The sequence below is a fragment of the Patella vulgata genome, chromosome 8 (assembly GCF_932274485.2).
Source record: "Patella vulgata chromosome 8, xgPatVulg1.2, whole genome shotgun sequence".
Taxonomy (NCBI): domain Eukaryota; kingdom Metazoa; phylum Mollusca; class Gastropoda; family Patellidae; genus Patella; species Patella vulgata.
The window spans coordinates 1492117-1514337 of NC_065886.2; the positions used below are offsets into that span (position 1 = coordinate 1492117).

The 22221-nt window shown below is 36.5% G+C and overlaps 1 long non-coding RNA gene across 1 annotated transcript in view; it reads right to left on the reverse strand.

The window, feature by feature from the left end:
• Positions 1-22221, reverse strand: part of LOC126830423 (uncharacterized) — a 37211-nt gene that overhangs the window by 10358 nt on the left and 4632 nt on the right. The window contains exons 2-3 of the long non-coding RNA XR_008788977.1: positions 18426-18528; positions 13157-13525 (exon numbers count right to left, since the gene is read on the reverse strand). This is a non-coding gene — a long non-coding RNA (uncharacterized LOC126830423). The remainder of the gene's footprint in view (positions 1-13156; positions 13526-18425; positions 18529-22221) is intronic.

Genomic DNA, 22221 nt, shown 5'->3' on the forward strand with positions numbered 1-22221 from the left:
GACTGCAGACAAAAAACTGACGTTTTATTTTCTGAAGTTATTCTTCCCCATCATAACCGACGAATTGAGGACTTATCTCATTTATACACCATCTATGTTTACATGTACGTAAAATGAGAAGTTTTCTTATGGGGAAAAAACCCAAATTCCCCTGTATATATCCAAAGCCGCCCCTTACTTTCAGACCACAAGTTATTCCGGGCATAGAATGACATGAAATGGGGTTTAATGTCCTACTTTTCTCCTCCGATCTGGGCTTATGAAGACGGTCCGGGCATAGAATATACCCCAAAGATCAAAGTGATTTACCGTTATAGGTTTATAACGTGCAATAAAACTAAACCAAAATAATATATTACACTTTTCAACTTTTCTCTACAGGAAAGTCTTCATAGTATTCAATATATCCATAATTTTTTTTAATTTTTTTAAGAAATCCTTTAAATTTTGGATATGATCTGTAAAATATTCATATCTATAACATATATACTCTTCAAAAACATTTCGGGATATTGAAATGCAAATACCTATGCAGGTTGTGATATGGACACTTGACATGCTTTGAGAATATGTTCACAGATCAAGAACTTATCGTCCCAACAGAACCACTGAGCTGCACCAGTTCGACACGCAATAGCGCCATACACGTGGGAGGGGTTGATTGTCAAATTTGACACTTCAAGGAAGGGTTGATGAAAACTGCCGCGTGCTGGTTTATCTTATCCATGTTTGCTTTTCTATCGGTTCATGCATAAGATTTACTGTTTAGCGTATCTTTGCTTTAGTGTGTTACGTTTAATTTGCAATGAGACGTCTTCAACATGATAAACATCTACATGCTAGTGGCATGCTTCAAATGGGTTCTACACAGCGAGCAGTAGCCAACATGCTTAATGTGTCACAGTCTGTGATCAGCAGACTGCGGAACCGGTACCAACAAATACACAATGATAATGATAGACCTCGTTCAGGTCGTCCTAGAGCCACTACACAAGCCTAGGATCGATACATTCGTACACTTGTACCAAGTTACAGGATTTTGAGTTACACCCCAAACAGTTAGAAATCGGCTACATGCAGCCCATTTGCATGGCGACGACCGCGTGTTGTGCCTCCATTCACTCGTCAGCACATGGCAAACAGGCGTCACTGGTGTAGGCAGCGTAGAAATTGGGGTAATCGTCGATGGGCGCGTGTAATGTTCTCAGGTGAGTCCAGATTTACTCTGGATTTCACTGATAGGCGTGCTCGCGTTTGGAGGCGTGTAAATGAGCGTCATGCTAACGTTAACGTCTGCCAGCATGACAGATTAGGGCGTGGGTCTGTTATGGTGTGGGGAGGAATCACCATGACTGGCAGAACGGACATGCATATTGATGAAGGAAGGGTCACCGGTGTGTACTACCCTGACCACTGATAGTTCTGCCCTTTGCTCAACGTGTAGGTAGACGTTTCATCTTTCAAGATGATAATGCCTGTGCCCACCTCGCTCATGTCGTGAATGACAACCTCCAGCGTCACCATATTGTCCATATGCCTTGGCCAGCCATGAGTCCTGACCTTTCCCCTATAGAGTATGTGTTGGACATGATCGGGAGATGTGTTCGTCGACATCAACGAACAACACTGCAAGAATTGGCTGTGGCACTGCAAGAGGAGTGGGTCAGATTGCCTCAAATCGTGATTGGACAGTTGATTAGGAGCATGCCACGACGAAGATTGGTGGAGCAATTAACCATTATTAAAACAAAAATCAACCAGCGGCTGCCAGGCAGGATACGCCCACATTTTCGAGAGATGGATAGAGAACAAGCTAAAAAGAAAGTGATTGTTCCTACATCAAGGGCCATTATTCATGAAGTTACAATTTGATATTCGCAAATATCGAAAGGAACCAAGATCTCTGGGTTATAAACATGCATTTCAAGTTTCATCAAAATCGGATTAACATTGTGACCTCTACAGGGTCCACAACCTTGATATACCATATTTTTACACCTTTCAAATACAAGGGGCGGCCATTTTGTCCGGCAGTTTTGGTTTGATTTTCAGGAAATTTGAACTCAACCTTTTTTATGCTGTTATGGTGATATATTTAAACAATTTTTAAAATCAGATAATAACTGTGACCTTCAGAGGGACCACAAGCTAAAAAAGGCGATTTTTCATATAATCTAGGGCCATATAGTTACGATCCGATATGCGAAAATATCGAAAGCAACCAAGATCTTTAGGTTATAAACAGGCATTTCAAGTTTCGTCAAAATCAAATTAAAATTGCAATCTCCGATTTTCACGAATTCAAACTCAACCTTCATTACAGTGTAACGGTGATATAATCAACCGTTTTTTTAAATCGGATAATAATTGTGACCTCCAGAGGGACAAGCTAAAAAAGGCGATTTTGCGTAAAATCAGGGGACATAATTCAGGAAGATACTATCCGATATGTGCAAATATCTAAAAGAACCATGATCTTTAGGTTATAAATATGCATTTCAAGTTTCATCAAAATCGAATTAAAATTGTGACTATACAGGGTACACAACCTTGATTTACCATATTTTTACACAATACGCGTACAACAGACGGCCATTTTGTACGCAATTTTGGTCCGATTTTCACGAAATTAGGGTGTAACGGTGATATAATAATACGTTTTTATAAATCGGATAAAAATTATGACTTCTATAGGGCCCACAAGCTAAAAATGCGATTTTTCGTACAATCAGGAGCCATAATTCAGGAAGTTACGGTCCGATATGTGCGAATATCGAAAAGAACTGAGATCTGTGGGTTATAAACTTACATTTCAAGTTTCTTCAAACTCGGATAAAAATTGTGACCTCCATAGGGTCCACAAGCTAAAAACGTGATTTTTCGTACAAACAGGGGCCATAATCCATGAAGTTTCGATCCGATGCATGCCAATATCGAAAGCAGCCGAGATCTTTTGGGGATAAACCTATATGTCAAGTTTCGTCAAAATTGGATAAGAATTGTGACCTGTAGAGTGTCCACAAACATGGACGGACAGACGTCCTGACGGACAGGGGCGACGACAATATACGTCCACATGAAAATGTGGGCGTATTAAAACGTCCATTTTCACTTTTGACAGTGTATCTCTTTGCGAGTGAAATGGGGCCATCAGATAAGGCACCCATATGAACTGTTTATGTTCATGTGTAGGCAATTGGCCTGTATTAACAAACACCGGTTACCTCTAATAAAAACAGCAGTGCATTTCCGCAGTTTTGTATTGTTTCTGAATATCACCTACTTTTTTTGAAGAGTATATTTCCTGGTCGGTCACTTTTATGAACACCTTTATATTTTGGATATGATCTGTATAATATTAATATCTATTTGAATACAGACCAAAAAACGTTCTTGTCACTGATTAGTAAGATCACACATCTAATAATATGTCGGGCGCTTGATTAAATTTGTTGATCATTTGTATTTTTTCTGACAAAAACACATTCAAACTTATTTGCTTCTAATCAAGAAGATAGGTTGCCATATAGATCAGAATATAATTTTTGTCGTTTGAGGGTTCACAAGGTTCTACAAACTGAAGCAAGGGCCTTAACGTTGGAAGTAATTTACAGAAAATTTTGAAATTTGATATAAATTTCATACAAATCGGATGATAATTTTGTCATTCAAACGTTCACAAGGTTCACAAAGTAAAACAAGGGCCTTAACTCTAGAAATAATTGACGGAAATTGCTATATTCAATAGACCTCCGTTTCACAAATTTAAATGATGCATATAAATTTCATACATATCTGATGATAATTTTCATCAATTGAGCATTAACAAGGTTGAACAAAGTGAAACAAGGACCATAACTCGACAAGTAATTATTGTAAATTGCTGAAATCCAATAGGCTTCGTGATTTCACTAATCTAAATTATGCATATAAATTTCATACAGATCGGCTGATAACTTTTGGCATTAGAGTGTTCACAAGGTTCAACAAAGTGAAACAAGGGCCATAACTCTAGAGGTTATAATTGGAAACTGCCGAGATTCGATAGGCTTCTTCGTTTCACTAATTTATTTAATGCATATAAATTTCACAAAGATTGGATGATAATTTTTGGCATAAGAACATTCAAAAGGTACAACAAGTGAAATGAAATGAAATGAAATGAAATGTGGATTAACGTCTTACTGTTATGTCCGAACTGGGCTAATGAAGACGGTACAACAAGTGAAACAAGGGCCATGACTCTAGATGTAATAAACTGAAATTGCTGAAATTCAATAGGATTCTTTTTTATACTAATTGAAATGACACATATAAATTTCATACAAATCGGCAGTTAACGTTATTTGTTAGAGCATTCACAAGGTGCAACAAAATGAAACAAGAGCCATAACTCTAGAAGTAATAAACGGAAATTGACGAAATTCAATAGGATTCTTCTTTTTAGTAATTTTACTAATTTAAATGACACATATCAATTTCATACAGATTGGCAGATAACTTTTGATGTTAGAGCATTCACAAGGTGCAACAAAATGAAACAAGGGCCATAACAGGCTTCTTCGTTTCACTAATTTAAATAATACATATAAAATTCACAAAGATCGGATGATAACTTTTGGTGTTAGAGCATTCACAAGGTTAAAAAAAGTGAAACAAGGGCCATGACTCTAGAAGTAATAAACGGAAATTGCTGAAATTCAATAGGCTACTTCGTTTCCCTAATTTAAATATTGCATATGAATTTCAAAAAGATCGGATGTTAACTATTGGCATTAGAGCGTTCACAAGGTTCAACAAAGTGAAACGAGGGCCACAACTCTAGACGCAATAAACGGAAATTATTGAAATTAAATAGGATTCTTTATATGTAATCAACATACATCAATTTTAAAATAATTTGATGATATCTTTTGGCATTATAGCGTTCACAAGAAATTGTGGCCGATGGACTGACAGAGGCAACAGCAATATTACATTTCCATATGTTAGTCCCGAAATGACCTAGTTTGTGTTGAGTGGAGCTCTCTCTCTCTCTCTCTCTCTCTCTCTCTCTCTCTTCAAATGACATACATTATTCCTATTATTGGTATAATTTTATCAGTGATTGAAATATATGTATGTTACACATTAATGGAATAACCCAGGTAGATAGGCTTTCGTCTTCTCATGACAACAATGCTCCACACAAAAAAATCCATGGAAAATGGGGGGTAACTTTGGAACAGAAGGTTGCAGAAGTTGAATATCATAGGATTCATCTTCTCATAAGAGAGAGAGAGAGAGAGAGAGAGAGAGAGAGAGATTGGGTTTAATGTCCACTCCACACAAACTATATCATTTTGGGACTAACATATGGTGTAATTTTATTTCAATAATTCGCTTGTGCGTAGGGGTCTTTAGCAGTGGGAGGAAACTGGAGGACCCGTAGAAAACCCACGGGGTTGGACAGGCGATCCTACTCCTTGTCACGTACAACCAGGGATTCGAAACCACGTCCCAATGACAGACTGTGTCCCAATGACAGACTTTATGATACAGCGTGCGCACGCTAACCATTAAAGCAGCAGACTGATGTTATTTTCTGGTCAATATATAATCCCTATTAAATTGATTTTTTAATAATAATAGTAGATAATCTCCGATCTAATGATTCAATGTTTTTATTTCAAATTTTACATTTATTATATCATGGTAGATTTTAAACAAAATTGAAACTTTTTTGGACCGTTATTCCTTTCCGAGATTTAAGTCTTACAAAATCATAGTTTTCAAGGGATTAAGAAGATGAACAGATTTAAAATGGTTTAGAAGTTTTACAGGATATATTGGCCAACAAGGATATATTTTGATTGGATGATTCAATATGATCAAGGACATTTCAAGGGTATTTATATCCTATCATGTTACAGCTATTTCTTGGTACATGTATATGTGTGATTACTTATTCAACTACAGTATTTAACCAAATAAAAGCCACTTGTTATAGAGAGAGAGAGAGAGAAATAAACTACATGTAGAATAAACTAGTTCTTTACGGGAAATCGAAACAACATCACTTGACTTAATGACAGACGTGCAAGCGTTAAACCACTTGACTTCCCGCACTTGTCATAATCTGAATCAATTTTCTCAATTATGCTAATAAAGATTTTAAAATATTTAAGGTTCCAAGTTTTTTTAAAATCTAATTACAGTGACGATGCGGCATTTGCAAAAATATCAAATTTCTTACGGCTGAATCCATGCCTAATATACCCATTATCTAAATATATGATTAGAAAAAAAAAACAAAATCTAAATACCAACGCTAGATAATGTCTCGACTTGGAATGAATCTGGTTTAAAACAGGCCTATCATTAAATATTCGGGGACAACAAAGTGACGGTGGGCTTATTACATAGCAAACACCAGTAGATTGATGACATATCTTTATTAATACAGAAAGGAATTGAACCATTTCTATCAGACATTGCAATCAAACAATATCTTTGGATAAGATCAATTAGATATATATGTGGCTCATGTAGCCCCTATTCCCATAGGGGCCTGGCTCATGTGGTCCCTATTCCCATAGGGGTCTGGCTCATGTAGCCCCTATTCCCATAGGGGCCTGGCTCATGTAGCCCCTATTCCCATAGGGGCCTATAGAAGATATAAGTATCCGAGTAAAGATATCAGAGTGGGGGGAAGGGGACCATTTCCTAAACAAGATCCTTTTGGGAAACAAAAACCGAATATTTATATGGTTAAGGAGGGTTCAAGAGACAAGAAATTATGGACTATGTGTGGAACATGCAAGAGTTGATTTGTGGTATATCTGAGTCATGGTTGACACTGGTTGATTAATATGAAATGAAATGTAACTGAAATGAAATGGGGTTTAACATCCTACTGTTCTGCTCCGAACAGGGCTAATGAAGATAGGCATACACCATACAGTGTGCTATGAGGGAAATTTTGCCCGGACAGCAGCACTACCGACTCTTATATTGAATTCCAACTGTCAAGGGATCTTTTACATGCATGCCAATGTGTACACAGGACCTCAGTTTTTCATCCCATCTGAACAACTAGACAGCTGTCCTTGTCAGGCCCTCCGTCCTGCATCACTGACAAGGGGGAACAATGCAGGGATCGAACCCCCGACCTCCAGGCTAGCGAGCCAGCATCTTACCCACTTAGCCACCGTGACCCCCTTGAGTAATATGAAGTATGGTTGACACTGGTTGAGTCAGTGGCTAAGTAATGTTGGCTCACTAACCTGGATGTCCCATATTCGATCTTTCCGTAGGCTGAGAAACTTCATCTGGATTTTCCGGCATGGTTCCTCTTCAGTGGTGTAGGACAGAGGGCCTGGCAAGAGATAATCTTTAGTCGTCGGAAAAGATGAAAAACCAAGGTCCAGTGTAAACCCTCGACATAAAATACAAGAGTAGGCTGAAGCGCCACTGTTCCGGCAAACCTTTCTCATAGCACAATGTATGGCATATGGCAGTCTTTATTAGCCCAGTTGGGGGCAAAACAGTAGGATGTTAAACCCCATTTCATGGGACCCATGACCTGTATAGATATATGTTGGGGCTGATATGATATGTGTATATCTAGTTTATTATAATATATATGGTATTATTATAGGTCAATATGATATATATGGTAGTGGTTATACATCATGTTTAACCTTCCTCGTTGATTTTACAATCTCTACTTCACACAGATATTCTAGAACAGACATTAAACTTCCTTTATTCATTCTTCCTTATCGATACAAACACAACGGATATACCAATACATAGATCTATCTATAAAATCAACTGGTTTTCAAGTTTGCTTTCTGGAAGTGTTAAATAAGTCTGAAAACAGGGACCTAAATTAATTATTATCACTCTACAAATAACTTGAAAATCTGCCAGCCAATTAAGTTGTAACAAGCAGTTGCCATGCATGATACACCCACATTTTGCATGAGATGGACCAAGAACTTGATTTTTCTTACAATAAGGGGTCATAATCCAGGAAATCGTAGTCCGATATGCATGAACATCGACAGGTACCGAGATCTTTGGGATATAAACATATATCGTAAGTTTCATAAAAATTGGACAAAAACTGTGACATTTAGAGGATAAACAACTTTGGTATTCCATACTTTTACACTATATGTACAAGGAGTAGCCTTTTGTCAGACAGTTTTGTTCCGATTTTCACGAAAATCACCATTTAGGTGTAACGGTGATATATTTAAACGTATTTTAAAATCAAATAAAACTTGTGACCTCTAGAGGATCCACAAGTTAAAAACGTAGTTCGTACAATCAAGGGCCATAATAATCTCGAAGCTATGGTCCGATACATACCAAGATCGAAAGTAACCAAGATTTTATGAATGTAAAGCTATATATTTCAAGTTTCCCAAATATTGTGACCTACAGAGAGTGTCAGTTTCTACAAACCAAATGTGAACGGACGGACAGACATACAGGTGGACAGGGGCGACGACAATATATGTCCACATAGATTACAACGATATACGACCACATTTCAATATGGGTAGATAAAACAGAAAGTTTGACTTGTATCAGGTTAATATAACTATATACTAGAAAGCTTGCAGTCTTATAGGGTCATGTATCGTCCGTCTGTCGTCTACAATTTCTTGTGAACGCGAACAATTTTTGCGTTCACAAGAAATTGTAGACGACAGACGGACGGCAATATACATCCACATTTCAATGTGGGCGTATAAAAATGAGTAACGTTTTGGAAAATATTTTGATATAAAGATTGGTTGCCAGGCAAAGAAACATACGCCCACAGCAGTTAAATCGTCCAGGCAGTCAACAAGAGTTGCCGCATATTTTACTTTTTCGGTAATGAAACATTTATAATACACTAAAAATTGATTAAGAGCAACAACGCATGAATTAATTATCAGAAAACCATTAGAATTTGTTTGGTTTTTATAAAGTTCTGCCCCATGCTAACGTTTTGTATACAAAACTTTTAATATCATGGATTTAGCTGTTCAAGTCATAAAAATTCATTGAAGATCAATAGACTTCTTCGTCTCATCACCTCAAACACTGTGTATAAATTTAAAGTCAATGGGATGATAACTTTAGCCTTTAGAGCGTCACAAGATTTTGCAAAGTGATCAAGGGCCATAACTCTGGCAGTAATTATCGGAAATCAATGAAAATCAATAAGCTTCTTCGTCACATGACTTTAAAGACTGTGTATAAATTTAAGGTCAATCGATATTAACTTTGGCCTCTAGAGCGTCCACAAGCAATTGTGGACGCCAGACCGACGATAACATACGACCACATTCCCTATTATAAATTAGTAAAAGTTTGATTTTAAGCCAGCTTAGAAAATGATTATAAATTACCAATGATTTGAAGATTTCTAAGGAAATTATGTGATATAATAATATTATAAATTATGTGATATAATAATATTATAAATTATGTGATATATATAATATTATAAATTATGTGATATAATAATATTATAAATTATGTGATATATATAATATTATAAATTATGTGATATAATAATATTATAAATTATGTGATATAATAATATTATAAATTATGTGATATATATAATATTATAAATTATGTGATATATATAATATTATAAATTACCAATAAGAGAAGAATTAAAGGCAATGAGGGGTACCATATTGTACACTCACATGATATTTTCATCTCAAGGCCTGTCAGGGCAGTAATTTATTTAGGTCCTCTATGAAGGGGTAGAAATGGAAATTATAACAGATCACACATGATATTTTCAACCTGTCAGTGCAGTAATTTATTTAGGTACTCTATGAAGGGGTATCAGTGCAGTAATTTATTTAGGTACTCTATGAAGGGGTATCAGGGCAGTAATTTATTTAGGTACTCTATGAAGGGGTATCAGTGCAGTAATTTATTTAGGTACTCTACGAAGGGGTAGAAATGGGAATTATAACAGATCACGCATGAATCTGTTTGTTACGGAATTCTCCACAATGTGGAACAGGACAGAAATCATGGAACTAATTGTAAACAACACAAGTTTGAAGCACAGGGGTTCTGGTGAGGTTCTAACATGATGTCCCAATCAAAAAACACAAAAAGATTCCTTAGAAAATCCCATCAAAACTTTGTATCAAATTCATAAAGAAACACAATGGTGTCCATTTATTTGATCTGGGTATTTTTTTGATACAGTTGTTCTGAGTTTAATGTTTAAAGAATAAATTCATTCAAACTGAATCAATCTATTCATATAAAGAACAAGTTCAACTATTCTGATCTGAGATGCCACCAAGCTATTGTAAAACATTTATCATATAAGCTACTGTACTGTACAATAATTGTGGATCACTGGATAGAGAGATACAACACAAAAACAAGCATATATCAAATAATATCAACATATATTTCACGTTTCATCAAAATCGGACAAAAATTGTGACCTCTAGAGTGTCCACAACAATGGAAATACATACATTTGCAATATTTGCATAAAAGGAGTGGCCATTTTGTCTGAAAGTTTTGGTCCAATTTCCACGAATATAGGATAAAAATTGTGACCTATACTGTGCCCACAAGCTAAAAACATGATTTTTCCAAACAATCAGGGGCCATAATCTATGAAGTTACTGTCTGATACATGCCAATATTGAAAGGAACAAAGATCATAGGGAGATAAACCTACATTTCAATTTTCGTTGAAATTGGATAGAAATTGGGACTTGCAGAGTGTCCACAAACAAATTGTTGATGGACGGATGGACAGGGGTGACGACAATATACATCCACATATTCATGTGGACGTATAAAAATCATATTCTGGTAATTGAATTCCATTTACTTTGGCTTCATATAGTATGTTAAATGTACAAGCACGCCGAATTGGATATTATTGTTTTAAATTTATCACCAAGGGTCAGAAACGTTAGAACCATGATTCTCGACTGAGAAAATTCTCCGCCATTTGTTTCACTATACCATCGCCAAAATGCACTGAAGTGAATGTAAGCATTTCTTACAATTAAAATTGAAGTTTCTATCATTCCATCAGTGATTTAGATTCTGGTACCATTACAACATACAAAACCTTATTTTAGTTGAGTCGTGTGACGATGATAACAGAAATCACGTATAGCTCTGGTGGTTTCTTTGATGGTCAAGAAACTAAACTTGATTATCCAATAAACAATTTTAATCTCCTGACCACTAAAGGTTCTAATTAATTGATGAGATTAACAGAAGTTATTCTCATAAAAGTTATAATATACAAAACATGGATTACTAAAGTATGGACTATTCTCATTTGTTCTAACTTGTAACACTGTCATTGGAAATCTGGGGTCAAAATTCACGATGGCACCCACTGCAATTGCCGTAGTATTTAGTGAAATTGCCGTAGAAAATAAATAATAACTACGGCATATTTAGCCGTGGTAATTTATTTAAGAATATCACAATGGCAGTTTGCCGATGTTGACAATAAAATCGCTGTTGTATACGTGCGTAATCCACGGCATAATCGAAAGTAGGAATTTATTGTTTTGTTTCTTTCCCGAGTTCTCGTGACTGTATTTTTCTATCTGACCTAATTCTACATAACATCACTTGCTGGTGGCTGGAATGGAAATACACACGGCTCGTTGTCTAGTAAATTTAATCATTTTAGAAGTTCAAAACAATTTCCAGATATAAAGGCTATGAATAATTTACTGGAAAATATGACCAAATCAAATAATTAGGTAGGGGAAATATTGCATATAATATAATTGTCAGCGTAAATATAGACGGGTTGTGAGAAGAAAAAAATCTAGAGGGCGTTACATGTCCACCGCACGAGGTGCATGTAATTATATAATGCGATGCACAGGTGTGAAGTCGTGTTTTGAGAATCAATTTACAGTATTATGGATATTTTAGAATCAGAATTCAACACCTCAACGGCGAAGTATTCATTTAAAACGCAAGTTTGGTACCACGATACTTATATTTGGTGGAATTCACGTGGATACGGATTATAGAATTGCACAAATCTTCGTGTCGCTGAGCCAAAGCAGATTCGCGGACTTGCAAGAATTTTTAGGTCTTCTGATTTCGAAGAAATAAAACGGATTCATATTACGATATTCATGGACTGCGGTGTACGTAAATTTAAGGGTGTTGTGGTGACCTGATTCTGGACAAATTCCGTAATAATATCGATATATGTCAAAGTTTCCCAGTTTAAAAAAATACCGTAGTGACGAAGGTAAATTAAAAGTTTTGGCTTAGTGCATATAAAAACTGCCGTAGTCACGAAGGAATTACTGTGGCATTTTTTGAAAAAAATGCCTTTGTTCCAATTTCACGAATTTTGATCAATGGAAATGTGGATATCATACGACTAAATAGCAAATAAATTGCCTGGTTGCTATGTGATGTTGTCTTGGAACATACTAACATCTTTAAAGTGCCGATCTCAATCTTGCTGTAACTAAATAAAATGTCCCAATCTTCATTCTGTACTATTATTCACTCAAAGCTATTAAAAACGCAATACCCGATATTGACTTCAGCTGACACCTGCTCACTTTTATTGTTTTGTGCATTTGTAGTGAATTCTTTCATGAAATTATCCACAGATGCTTGTTATCTCGATTTTGTCAATTGTTATGTACATTTGTTAAAAGTTGTTGCAGTAAATAAACTTTGAATTTGGCATTGCACTTTTAATGGCTTCGAGTGTATGATATTCCAATTTATTGTTGCTATATTTCTTTTTAACAAACCTTTTAAAACCTTCTATAAACCGGAAAAAAGGAGTCTCCCATTGTTACTCAATCATACATCGTTTTGCAGGTAATAAGTTGGAGAATGTGAAAATAACAATAACTCAATTGTCGAAATTTCCTTATTGTGACTCATTTTGCCAGCACAGGTCACATAATATGTTAAATGATGTTTGGTAAGAAACTGTGATGGATGTGTTTACATAGTTTCCTTCTATATTATTCCACATGAAACAACCATTTGGCATAGGTCAAAATAATATTGCAGTGCTAAATTATGGAAATATTAAACTTTGCTAACCCGGATGTCTAGACTGAAATGTATGTGCTAACATTGAATTTGGTAATTACAAAATCCTACAAACCTTGTTTTAAACTGCATGTTGAAGAATACGGTATTGATGCTCTATCTGGGAACGTAATCCTGTCCAAACATAACCACAATACTTCTAAATCTTCCTCTGATACAGAGATAATTGTAAATGATGGCTTTCTTGGGGGTTGTTTCTCAGTGCTAACATTATACCGAGATCTTAAATCAGGTGGTGCTACACATGTACTAACAGTTTTGGCCAATGAAGTAGAACATTGAACTATATTCTCGTTATAAGTTGCATTATAACGATACCAGAATATATTGTTTTCTATACTACCAGAAATACTACAACTTAGGACTTGTGGCTGTCCTACAACTCCTTCAGATTCACCACAAGATATTGCTGTCTGTGCAACACCTAAATAAAGAAAAGAATATCTACATGGGTAATTCCATTAATGTGTGATATAAAGATACCTCAATTGACAATCGCTGACAAAATGAAACCAATAATAGGAGTAATGTATGCCATTTGAAGAGAGAGCGAGAGAAAGAAAGAGATGGGGTTTAAGGTCTACTTGTTACAAACTAGGTCATTTCAGGACTAACGTATGGTTCAATTTTAATTCAATAATTTGGACCCGGAGAAAACCCACAAGGTTAGACAGGCGGCACTACTCCTTGTATGTACAACTGGGTAATCGAAACCACGCCAGTTAACTCAATGACAGCCGACACATGCTAACCATTAGGCCATCCACCCGCCACCATTTGAAGGACAGTTGGTGATTTCTCATTGTCATGTTCCAAAGAAAAGATATGAACGTTTTACTTGACATGTGACATACAGAAGGGTCGAAATCTTAGGGAGATAAACCTAACTTTCAAGTTTCGTAGAAATCGGATAACAAGCTAAAAAAAGAAAGTGATTCTTCCTACAATCGGGGGTCATTATCCAGTTACCAGTATGTAATAGTCCGACAATTGACAATATCAAAAGGAACCAAATTTCGTACAATCAGGGGCCATAATTCAGGAAGTTATGGTGCGATATGTGCGAATATCAAAGGAACCTAGATATTTGGGATATAACCATACAAAATCGGATAAAAATTTGAGACCTCTAGAGTGTCCACAAAAATGAAATGTGGTTTAACATCCTAATGTTGTGCTCCTATATTGGGCTAATGAAAACATGCATACACCATACAGAGTACTATGAGGGAAATTTTGCCCGGGCAGCAGCACTACATGTATGGCCTACTCTTATATCAAATTCCAACTGCCAAGGGATCTTTTACGTGCATGCCAATGTATACACAGGGCCTTGTTTTGTTTTTTTTTGTCCCATCAGAACAACTTAACAGCTGTGCTTATCAGGCCCTCGGTCCTGCACCACTGACAAGGAGAAACCACATTGGTATAGATTAGAAATGAAATGAACTGAGGTTTAAGGTCCTCATGTTCTGCTCCGAACTGGGCTAATGAAGACAGGCATATGTCCTACAGTCTGCTATGAGGGAAATTTTGCCCGGACAGCGGCTCTACGGCCTACTCAAATATCAAATTCCAATGTGTACACGGGACCTCAGTTATTCCTACCATCCGAACAACTAGACAGCTGTCCTTGTCAGGTCCTCCATCCTGCATCACTGACAAGGGGGAACCACGCAGGGATTGAACACACAACCTCCAGGCCAGCGAGCCAGCGTCTTACCTCTATAGGGTCCACAAGCTAAAAACGTGATTTTTCGTACAATCAGGGGCCATAATTCAGGAAATTACGGTCCGATATGCGCGAATATCGAAAGGAACCGAGATCTTTGGGTTATAGACTTACATTTCAAGTTTCAACAAAATCGGATAAAAATTGTGACCTCTATAGGGTATACAACCTTGATATACCATTTTTTTACGCTATTTGAGAACGAACGGCGGCCATTTTGTCTGTCAATTTTTAGCCGATTTTCTCGAAATTCGAATTCAGTCGTCCCTAGGGTGTAACAGTGATATAATAATAAGTTTTTTTAAATCGGGTAAAAATTATGACTTCTATAGGGTCCACAAGCTAAAAACGTGATTTTTCGTACAATCAGGGGTCATAATTCAGGAAGTTACGGTCCGATATGCACGAATATCGAAAGGAACCGAGATCTTTGAGTTATAAACTTACATTTCAAGTTTCAACAAAATCGGATAAAAATTGTGACCCCTATAGGGTCCACAAGCTAAAAAACAACCTTGATATACCATTTTCTTACGCTATTTGGGAACGAATGGCGGCCATTTTGTCTGTCAATTTTGGGCCGATTTTCACGAAATTCGAACTTAGTCAGCCTTAGGGTGTAACGGTGATATAATAGAACGTTATTTTTTAAATCGGATAAAAATTATGACCTCTATAGGGTCCACAAGCTAAAAACGTGATTTTTCGTACAATCAGGGGCCATAATTCAGGAAGTTACTGTCCGATATGCGCAAATATCGAAAGGAACTGAGATCTTTGGGTTATAAACTTACATTTCAAGTTTCAACAAAATCGGATAAAAATTGTGACCTCTATAGGGTCCACAAGCTAAAAACGTGATTTTTCGTACAAACAGGGGCCATAATCCATGAAGTTTCGATCCGATACATGCCAATATCGAAAGCAGCCGAGATCTTTTGGGGATAAATCTATATTTCAAGTTTCGTCGAAATCGGATAAGAATTGTGACCTGTAGAGAGTCCACAAACAATTGTGGACAGACGGACGGACGGACGTCCGAACGGACAGGGGCGACGGCATAATACGTCCACATGAAAATGTGGGCGTATAAAAATGCAATCAGGGCCACAATCCAGAAAGTTACTTCCAATATTCGCTATTATTGACAGGAACTGAGATCGTTAGGATATAAACATGCATTTCAAGTTTCATCAAAATCAGATCAAAATTGTCACCTCTAGAGGGTTCACAACCTTGATATACCATACCATACTTTTACACTATATGTGTACTTTTCATTTATGCTAGGAGTGGCCATTTTGTCGGGCAGTTTTGGTCCGATTTTCATGAAACACGGACTCAACCATCACTATAGTGTAACAGCGATATTGTCGAACGTATATTTAAATCGGATAAAAATTGTGATGTCTAGAGGGACAAAAAGCTAAACACGTGATTGTGCGTACAATAGGGGGTCAGAATCCTGGAAGTTAGGGTCTGATATGCATGAATATCGAAAGGTACCTAGATCTTTGTGTTATTCAAGTTTCATCAAAATCAGATAAAAATAAGCTACAGACATGATTTTTTGTAGTCAGGGGCCATCATCATCCATGAAGTTACTTTTCGATTCTTTCAAAATCTTTGAGAACTCAACCAAAACTTCAAGTTTCGTCAAAATCGGATACAAAAATTATTAGCTGTAGGTACAGTGTCCACAAACAAAACATGTAGCCGTTGTTAGGCCCTCTGTCTGATGCAACTGTATACTAATTTACCATTAAATATCTTAAATGTTTAATAAAAGACCAGTGGCTGCCAGGACAAGCTAAAAACAAACAGGTTTTTTTGTACAATCAAGGGCCATAATCCAGAAAGTTATGGTCTGAAATGCGCCATAATTCAGGTAGTTACTATCCGATATGCATGAATATCGAAAGGAACCAAGATCTTTGGGTTATAAAATTACATTTCAAGTTTCATCAAAATCAAAAGAAAATTGTGACCTCTAGAGGGTCCACAACATTGATATACCATATTTTTACGCTATTTGAGTGCGAGGGTGGCCATTTCGTCTGTCAGTTTTGGGTCGATTTTTACAAAATTTGAATTCCACCATCCTTAGGTTTTAACAGTGATATATTTAAACGTCTTTTTAAATCGGATTAAAATTATGACTGCTATAGGGCCCACAAGCTAAAAACGCGATTTTTCGTACACTTAGGGGCCATAATTTAGGAAGTTACAGTCCGATATACGTGAGTATCGAAAGGAACCGAGATCTTTGGGTTAAAAACTTATAAAATTGTGACCTCTACAGGATCCACAACATTGATGTACCATATTTTTAAGCTATTTGAGAACAAGGTGCGGCCATTTTGTCTGTCAGTACTGGGCCGATTTTCACGAAATTCGAACTCAACCATCCTTAGGGTGTAACGGTGATATACTTAAATGTTTTTTTTAAATCGGATAAAAATTATGTCCTTTAGAAGGTCCACAAGCTGAACTTAAATTGTGACCTCTATAAGGTCCACAACCTTGATATACCATATTTTTACGCTATTTGAGAAAGAGGGGCGGCCATTTTGTCTTTCATTTTTGGGCCAGTTTTCACGAAATTCGAACCCAACCATCCTTAGGGTGTAACGGTGATATATTAAAACGATTTTTTAAATCGGATAAAAATTATGACCTCTAAAGGGTCCACAAACTAAAAACGTAATTTGTCGTACAATCAGAAACATAATTCAGGAAGTTAAGGTCTGATATGTGCATATATCAAAAGGCCCAGAGATCTTTGGGTTATAAACTTCAATTTAAAGTTTCAACAAAATCGGATAAAAATTGTGACCTCTATTGGGTCCACAACCTTGATATACAATATTTTCCTCGTGTGATAGCGCATCTTTCGGCATTTCTGACAGTTGTCATTAAAATTAAATACTTGAGCTTGTTATTATACACTGGGTAATATGTATAAAATGTAATACTGCAAACAATTATGTATGAGTTGGGTCAGCCAGGAAACTTTTGTGATACTCAGGCAAGCCAGGAAACTTTTATATTTACCCGGTGAAGAAGCTATTTTTGTAGCTCTCATACTATAGGTGAACGGGATGCGGGGGGATACCTCTCAGAAAAGTTTCTGATATCAACCCTACGGTTTTTCAGTTTGGGAAAATCTTCTGATGTCATCTCCCCAAAGGGTGGATTGGGCGGTAACCTTTGGGGAGTTGATATCAGAAAATTTTCTGAACGGTGTTCCCTGTTTCTAAAGGGCTCATTCGATTTTTTTTGTTTATACCATTTTTTGAAACCACCCATGTCTCCTTCAAGAATATATAAACATTACTCAGTGAACTTTTTTTTTACCCTGTGAGTATCTCAACGCATGTGTGTATAGGGTCCAGAAGCTAATAACGTGATTTTTCGTACAATCAGGGGCCATAATCCATGAAGTTTCGATTCGATACATGCCAATATCGAAAGCAGCCGACATGGAAATGTGTCCGTATAAAAATTCTGGGAAAATTAAATGATAGACAGCCATGGACGCATTGGAAATTTTATTCATTAACACCCACTTAAATCTTTTCCTGATTCTTACCATTGACAGAGACTACAAACATGCATATTGTCAAGACCAGTTGATAAACATCATGCCTTACTACACAAACCATACTGATACTGTTTGTTGAGGTTATACCAATCTACAAATAGAAATATTAACGCACATTTCTAACAAGCAAATAATATCAATTGAAACAAAAACAAGCTTGCATCAGGTTTCAGAGTCAAAAGTGAAACAAACATACACCAACATTTTGCAAGAGTGGACAGAGAACAAGCTCTAAAAAAAAGCAATTTTTCGAACAATCAGGGGCTATAATCCAGTATGTCACGATACGACATGGACAACATCGAATGACACTGTGATCGTGATGTTTGGATTATAAACATATATTATAAGTTTCATCAAAATCAGATAATTATTGTCCTCTCTTGAAAGCCCGCACAAGCTAAGTTATGATCCAATATGCGCCGATATAGAAAGCAATCAAGATCTTTGCGATATAAATATATATATATATTAGGTTTCATAGAAATCAGATAAAAAGTTGTGACCTCTAAAGGGTCAACAAGCTAAAAATGAGAATTTTCGTACACTAAGGGGCCATAATCCAGAAGTTACAGTCCAATATTTGCGACCGAATATAACCAGCGGCTGCCAGGCAGGATACGCCCACATTTTTGAGAGATGGATAGAGAACAAGCTAAAAAGAAAGTGATTTTTCCTACAATCAAGGGCCATAATTCATGTAGTTACAATTCGATATGCGCAAATATCGAAAGGAACCAAGATCTTTGGGTGATAACCATACATTTCAAGTTTCATCAAAATCGGATTAAAAATTGTATCCTCTAAAGGGTCCACAACCTTGATATACCATATTTTTACACCTTTTGCGTACAAGCCGCGGCCACTTTGTCCGGCAGTTTTGGTTTGATTTTCAGGAAATTTGAACTCAACCTTTATTATGGTGTTACGGTGCTATATTCAAACGATTTTTAAAATCAGATAATAACTGTGACCTTCAGAGGGACCACAAGGTAAAAGTGGCGATTTTTCGTATAATCAGGGGCCATAATTCATGAAGTTACGATCCGATATGCGACAATATCGAAAGGAACCAAGATCTTTAGGTTATAAACATGCATTTCAAGTTTCATCAAAATCGAATTAAAATTGCGACCTCTACAGGGTCCACAACCTTGACATATACCATATTTTTACACTATTCGCGTACAAGCGGCGGCCATTTTGTCCGGCAATTTTGGTCCGATTTTCACGAAATTCGAACTCAACCTTCAATACGGTGTAACAGTGATATAATCAAATGTTTTTTAAATCGGATAATAATTGTGACCTCCAGAGGGACCACAAGCTAAAAAAGGCGATTTTGCGTACAATCAGGGGCCATAATTCAGGAAGTTACGATCCGATATGTGACAATATCGAAAAGAACCAAGATCTTTAGGTTATAAACATGCTTTTCAAGTTTCATCAAAAATGAATTAAAATTGTGACCCATACAGGGTCCACAACCTTGATTTATTCTATTTTTACACTATTCGCGTACAAACAGCGGCCATTTTGTCCAGCAATTTTGGTCCAATTTTCTACAAATTCGAATTCAACCTTCCTTAGGGTGTAACGGTGATATAATAATACGGTTTTTTAAATCGGATAAAAATTATGACCTATATAGGGTCCACAAGCTAAAAACGCGATTTTTCGTACAATCAGGGGCCATAATTCAGGACGTTATGGTCCGATATGCACGAATATCAAAAGGAACTGAGATCTTTGGGTTATAAACTTACATGTCAAGTTTCAACAAAATCGGATAAAAATTGTGACCTCTATAGGGTCCACAAGCTAAAAACGTGATTTTTCGTACAAACAGTTGCCATAATCCATGAAGTTCCGATCTGATACATGCCAATATCGAAAGCAGCCGAGATCTTTTGGGGATAAAGCTATATTTCAAGTTTCGTTAAAATAGGACAAGAATTGTGACCTGTAGAGAGTCCACAAACAAATTGTGGACGGACGGACGGACAGGGGCGACGACAATATACGTCCACATGAAAATGTGGGGTATAAAAAGGAAAACTAAGATCTTTGGATAAAAAGTTAAACATCTTTCAAAATTCTTCAAAATCTGATAAAAATTGTGATCTCTAGAGTGTGGCATGAGTATGAGGAGCGATCATTTTGTTGTGTAGTTTCCGTCCGATTTTCACAAAATTCGAACTCAAACATCATTAGGGTATAACGGTATAATATATGAATGTTTTTTAAATTTGGATAAACATTGTGATTTCTAGAGTGTCCACAAGCTAAAAACGTGATTTTTCGTACAATCAGGGGACATAATCCAGGAAGGTACGATCCGGAAAGGAGCCAATTGATCTTTGCGAAATAAACCTATACTTCAAGTTTTGTGAAAATCGGATAAAAATTGTGACCTTTAGTGTAGAGTGTCCACAAACATACTGTGGACGGGACGGGACAGACAAGGGCGAAGACAACATTAAGTCAAATTCTATGATTTGAGAGAATTTTTGTGCCAAAAGGCAAATTAAATTTGCTTAAAAATATAATTTGGTTGGTACATGCTACTGCCAGGGGTCGAAAAAATGAAATGAAATGAAATAGGGTTAAATGTCCTAAGGTTCTGCTCCGACTGGGCTAATGAAGATAGGCATAGGCCCTACGCCATAAAAATACAGTGTGCTACGAGGGAAATTTTGCCGACAGAGGCGCTACAGTCTACTCTTATATCAAATTTCAACTGCCAAGGAATCTTTTACATGCATGCCAATGTTTACATGTAGGGCCTCAGTTTTTTTGTGCCATCTAAATGACTAGACAGTGCTGTCCTTAGGCTGGTTCAGAGCTGAACATCAGTATATCTCAACATTTTTAGCTACGTTCTTGTTTTTAGCTACGATTGGGTGCATTTCATTCCAAGTACGGAGGGCATGACAAGGACAGCTGTCTAGTCCTTTTGGATGAGAGTAAAAAACGAGGTCCCGTGTATACATTGGAATGCACATAAAAGATCCCATGGCTATTGGAGTTCGATATAAGAGTAAGCGATAGTGCCGCTGCCCGGGCAAAATTTCCCTCATAGCACACTGTATGGCGTATGCCCGTCTTCATTTGCCCAGTATAGATTTCATTTAGATCCAAGTAGAAAACTGAATTTCTTAATTAATGCATGTAACATCTTAAAAATAAGATAATTTTATTATGACTAATTAAACTTACAAAGGCCAATGTAACGCGTTTAGATTAATGAAGCATTGTTTTTATCGGACATACACCATCAATCATACATATCCCGTTTAAAAATCACGTTCCTAGTAACGGCTTAACGCTTCGATTTTAAATACGATGATTTATACCCGTTTCAGGTAGGATTATATGCTTAATTGTAGTTGGATGTGGCAGAAATATAAATAACAATAATCAATTGTTGTTTTGATGAAATATTGTCAGTTTTGCTTACTGCAGGCCGTGAGGGCGAGGCCCGATGTGATTTGTGTCGGATATGCTACGTGGAACTATATACATGTATGTAGCACCATCTCTCCTCTCGAAACACGGAGGGTTCAGAGATGAGGTTTGGTTTTGATCAGCAGTGAATTTTTCGCTAGGCCGCTACAATCACTTAGTGATAAGGACTTAATGAGCCAGAAATATTAACTTTTTTCCTGCAACAAATTAAATTCTAAAACATTTTTTTATGTATAAGAAAAATAAATAAAGGCGTATTTGTAGGTAAAAATTATTTCCTATTTAGTGCAATGGGTATTAAAATGAATAAAAGTCT